Raw genomic sequence first — 5,972 nt, 5'->3', positions numbered from 1 at the left:
AGTAGGTTGCATTTTTTTTTTTTTTTTTTTTTTTTTTTTTGATGGTTTCCTTCTGTGCAAGACCTTTTTATTTTGGTATAGTCCTAATAATTTATTTTTGCTTTTGTTTCCCTTGCCCAAGGAGACATACCTAGAAAAATGTTGCTAAGGCCAGTGTCACAGAGATTACTACCTATGTTTTCTTCTAAGACTTTTATTATTTTAGATTTTACAGTTAGGGCTTTAATCCATTTTGAGTTTATTTTGGTGTATGGTGTGAGAAAATGGTCTAGTTTCATTCTTTTAACATGTAGCTGTCCAGTTTTTCCAACTCCATTTATTTAAGAGACTTTCTTTTTCCCATTGCATATTCTTGCCTTCCTTGTTGTAGACTAATTGACCATCTAATCATGGGTTTGTTTTGGGGCTCTCTATCCTGTTCTAATGATCTATGTGTCTGTTTTTGTGCCAGTGCCATACTGTTACAGCTTTGTAGGATATCTTAAAATCCGGGATTGTTTTTCTTTTCAAGATTGCTTTAGAAAGGTTAAAGTCTATATATAAAATATAAATATAAAATATTGAGGTCAGATAAATCTTAGTGGGTTTTTAAAACTTTTTTATTGAAATATATTTAATATATAACATTGTGCAAATTTAAGGTATACTAATCTAAAAATTTCCTTCTTCTGAAATCTATAAGTGTCACAATCTTTCATTTTGTTTTATTTTTCTCCTGTGATTTGTCAACTTTGAAAGATCTTTTTTCCTTTTCTAAATTGATACGTAATTTATGTGTCTGAACTGATGTATAATTTATGTGTCTGAACTACCCATCAGGAAGTTCAGTCTGATTTTTTTTTCTACGTATCCTAATTTATCTCTTTTAACTTCAGATCAATTCCTAGTTTTTCAAGATTATTTCAAATGATCACATTTTTTATTTTTAAGTGAAAATTTGTGGCAATAAATGTATTTCTTCCCTTATACCAACAGAATATATTTCACATGTTATCAGAATATGCAAAAATATTGATATTCATATCATCACTATTATTTCAGTGGAGTAAGTAGACCCAAATTGGGGTGACTCCCTGACTGTCAGAGATTTCTCCTGTGGCCATGTCAATGCTTCTAACCTCTGCCTTTCATCCCCATAGACTGTGGATAGGATTGAAAGCTCCAAAATTTAGCATAACTGTCACAAGCTGAATCAAAGAAATCTTCTCTCTCTCTCTCTTTTTTAAGGTTTTATTGATTTATTTGAGAGAGAGACAGAGATAGCGAGAGAGAGAAGGAGTTGGGAGAAGAAGGAGAAGCAGGCTCCCTGCACAGCAGGGAGCAGGGAGCCTGATGTAGGGCTTGATACGGGGCTTGATCCCAGGACTCCATGATCATGACCTGAGCCTAGGGCAGACACTTAACTGACTGAGCCACCCAGGCACCTCCAAAGAAATCTTCTCAGTGGAATGTTGACATTTGCACAGAGACATAAAAATGGAGGTACAAGCAAGCTTACTTACCTCATAACAGTGCCCTGGGTGAAGATCCCTAATTCCTACTAGATTTTGCCCCAGAACTTGCCTGTTTTCTAAGGATTCATTGATCATTTTTGTTCAGTTTTTAAATGACCCCACTATACTTTCAATAAATCTTCTTTTTGCTTAAGTTAGGCATCGTTAGTTTGAGATGCAAATCCAGAAAGTTGGTCTAAGGCAGAGACAATGATTCTAAGTGTATAGATTGCAATCTGGTATACACAGATACTAGCTGTTAGTTTTGATTACTTAGGTGTTCTATTTTCCAGATGGGTAGACTATTTTTATACTTGTAGTATTTACATTTTTCTGAATTTTTAAAATAAACTATTGCATGGTTTATGTCAGAATAGATAAGTCTTCATTTTGAAAACAAACTTGATGAATGTATTTGAACATAAAAAATGAACAATCTTCTCTTTTGGAGTATTCTGAAATAAAAAATGAACAATCTTCTCTTTTGGAGTATTCTGATATAAAGGCCAAAGCAAAAGGATAAGTGAGCTCCTTTGAATAATAAAAAGTAGAATTTTGAAATCTTATAGATCAACGCTGCCGTGAAGGGTAAGAGGTGCAAGGGAAGTGTAAGGGAGAGGCCTTGTGACCTAATCATTATAGCCAGAGAAGAAGATGTTGGTTTCTAAGAAATCCACAGCAGAGGATAGATGGCACCTACCAAGCACACTGAAATTGAAGCTGTTTTTGTTTCCGCTATATGGTAGAAAGAAAAATGATGTTAGTCGCTTTGGCTGAAATTAAGTAACAGGAGCTGTGTCCAATAGGGCGTGGAATGGGAACAGAAAGAGGATGGAAGCAGGAGGAGGGAGATGGGTGGAGGGAGTGGGTGGCAGTAAGGAGCAAGCTGCAGCAGGGGCTGAGTCAGAAGACATCCTCCTCTAGAGTCCCTTGGAGATAAACAGGTCCCCGGGCTTCTCATGGCTCAGGAAATAAGCACGCAACTGTTTTATGTAGGTATTTTAGGAAAGGTGGCCCCAGAATATCAGAAGACTTTAGACCATTCGAGCTTGAGGCTTCCTCCTCATAATGTGGAAGTTTCTGAGAAATAAAAATGGGCAATACAATGAGCGAGATTAAGTTGTTCTGTCATTGAGACCGTTGGGGTTTGATAGCACTTTAAGTAAATCACTTTTTATTTCCTCAGTGCTCTTACAAATACATTAAATGCAAGTAATATATCTTTCCTGCTCAAGTTTATTCTTGATTTAGCTTCAGAATATTGACTGGCATTACTTTTTAACAAGCCTCGAATTTAAGAACGTTTTAGATTCAAAGAAAAAATTTTGAGGATAGTACAGACTTTGGTGATTGTGAATAAAGTTAAAAATATTTGCTTGCAGGTTTTGCATGGAAATAAGTTTTCAAATCAGTTGGGTAAATACCTAGCAGCATGATTAGTAGATCTTATGGTAAGATTATGTTTAGCTTTGTAAGAAACTGCAAAAACTGTTATTCAAAGCAGCTGTACTATGCATTCCCAGAAACAATGCATGACAGCCTTCATATTCTGAATCCTGACTGTAAATTAATATTGTGAGGTTTTTGGATTTTAGTCATTCTAATTGGGATGTGGTGGTATCTTGTTTTAATTTGCATTTCTAAATGACAAATGATGTTGAACATAGTTTCATATGCTCATTTACCATCTGTATATCTTCTTTAGCATGTTGTCTGTTCAGATCATTTTAAAATTAGGTGATTGTTTTCTTATCATTTGGTTTAAGTGTTCTCTGTATATTTGGGGTCTAAATCCTTTATTAGATCTCTGATTTGTAATTATGTTCTCCAGTCTATGGCTTGTCTTTTCATTCTTTCACAGAACTGAGGTTTTTAACTTTAAAAAGTCCAAATTATCATTTTTTTCTTTTACGTATCATTCTTTGGATATTATGTGTAAAAACTCATCACCAAACCCAAGGTCACAGAGATTTTTCTACTGGAAATTTTATTGTTTCGAATTTTACGTTTAGGTCTTTGATCCATTTTAAGTCCATTTTTGTCCAAGGTGTAAGGTAGGTGTTGAGATTTTCTTTTCCTTTCTTTTCTTTTCCTTTCTTTTTTTTTTTTTTTTGTTTTTGCTTATGGATATTTATTGAAAAAAATTATCCTTTCTTCATCAAACTGCCTTTGTAAAAAGTCAGTTGTTTAGATTTATGTAAATCTGTTCCTGAGCTTTCTATCTAGTTATATTGACATATATGTCTACTCTTCTTCCAATATCATGATCCTTTGAGTTCTGTGTTCTTCAATATTGCATTGGCTATTCAAGGTCTTTTGCCTTTCCATATGAAGTTTAGGTCAGTTTATAGCTATTTATAAAAGTAGTTTTCTGACATTTTGCTTGGCTTTGCATTGAATTTATGGATCACTTGAGAAGAATTGTTATCTTAACAATATTGAGTTTTCTAATCCATGAACATCATGTTTTGGTCCATGTACATCTTTGGTTTTTTCATCAGTAATTTGTAGTTTTCTACATATAAATTCTGTACATATTCTGTTACCTTTATGCCTAGGTATTTCATTTTGGGAGTACTACAAATGGTATTTAATTTTCTTTAATTTTACTTTTTCATTGTTGGTTTATAGGAAAACAATTGACTTCTGCATACTGATCTTAAATATTCTGCAAACTTGCTACACTTGCTTATTGATACCAGGAGTTTGCTTATAGCATCTTTGGAACTTATACAAATTCAATTATCTCATCTGGGAAGGAAACCAGTTTTATTTCTTCCTTTTCAATCTATAAACACTTTCTTTCTATCTGACTGTCTTTCCTCTCTCTCTTTCCCCTCCCTCCTTTTTCTTTGTTTTTCTTTCTGTGGTTCTTTCTGTGTTTCTCTCTCTTTCCTTCTTTCTCTTCTTCCTCTGCCCCATTGTCTCTCTTTTTTTTTCTTTCTTTCTCTCTCTCCTTCTCTCTCCCTCTTTTCCTTTCTTCTCCTGCTCTTTTCCCCCTCACCCTTCCTCTCTGCCTCTCCCTTTCTTTCCCTCTTTCTCCTTCCTTCCTTCCTTTCTTCTTTCCTTCCTTCCTTCCTTCGTTCCTTCCTTCCTTCCTTCCTTCCTTTTCTTTCTCTTTTCTCTTTTCTTTCTCTTTCCTTTTCCTTTCCTTTCCCTTCCCTCCTTTTCCTTTCCTTTCCTTTCCCTTCCCTTCTTTTCCTTTCCTTTCCTTTCCTTTCCTTTCCTTTCCTTTCCTTTCCTTTCCTTTCCTTTCCTTTCCTTTCCTTTCCTTTCTTTCTTCTTTCCTAGAAGGTCTTTCATCAATGCACAATTTCTTTAATTGGTATTGGACTATTCATATTGTCTGTTTCTCCTTGTGTGTATTTTGGTAGTTTTTGTCTTTTAATGAATTGATCCACTTTATCTAAATTGTCAAATTTGTGGACATTGAGCTCATCATAAGTATTCCTTTATTATTCTTTTACGTAACCAATAATGGACTTTTTTCCATTAATAGTATTGATAATTTGTGTTTCTTCTTTCTTTCCTTGGTGTGTTAGGCTAGAAATTTATCAACTTTATTGATATTCAAATTATCAGTTTTCGAGTCTGTTAATTTTCTCTGTTATTTTCCTGTTTTCACTTTGTTTATTTATAAGTTTGGGGTTTTTTATTTTGAGAGAGAGAGAGCAAGCGAGTCAGTGCATGTGTGCGGGGGAAGACAGAGAGAGAGAATCTCAAGCAGACTCCCCATGGAGCATGGAGCCCAATATGGGGCTTAGTCCCACAACCCTGAGATCATCACATGAGCCAAAATGAAGAACACTTAACCGACTGAGCCCCCCAGGTGCCCCTTCACTTTTATTAAGTTGTGCTTTAATTTCTATTGTTTATTTTCTTATGCTTGTAATGGGCATAAATTCCTCTTATTTTCCTAGGTTTCTAAGATGAAAGCTTAGATTATCAGTTTTAGATACAGTTTTTTTCTAATACATGCATTTAATCCTATAAATTTACTTCTAAGCTACTGCTGTTTCCAAGTTTGATAAATTGTATTTTTATTTTCACGTATTTCAAAAAAGTTTTTTTTCTTGAAATTTCTTCGACTCTGGAGTTTCGAACTGTGTTATTTAATTTCCAAACATCTAAAGATTTTCCAGCTATCTCTTTGTTATTTATTTCCAGTTACATTTATTTATGGTCTGAGAACATACTTTGATTTCTGCTATTTTAAATTGAAGGTATATTTTACAAGTCAGAATTAATCTCTCTTGATGAGTGTCCTATGTGAGCTTGAGGAAAATGTGTGATTCACTGTTGTTGGACGAAGTATTCTTTATGTCAATTATATCCCGTTGATTGATAGTGCTGTTCAGTTCAACTATGTTCTTACTGATTTTGTACCTGCTGGATCTGTCCAGTTCCTCAGTATACAATAGTGGAATTTTCTATTTCTAAATCTATTAGTTTTTGCTTCATGTTTTTCTGTTCTTTTGT

This window comes from Ailuropoda melanoleuca, chromosome 6 (assembly GCF_002007445.2).
Source record: "Ailuropoda melanoleuca isolate Jingjing chromosome 6, ASM200744v2, whole genome shotgun sequence".
In the NCBI taxonomy this organism is placed as follows: domain Eukaryota; kingdom Metazoa; phylum Chordata; class Mammalia; order Carnivora; family Ursidae; genus Ailuropoda; species Ailuropoda melanoleuca.
This window is presented reverse-complemented; position numbering follows the sequence as displayed.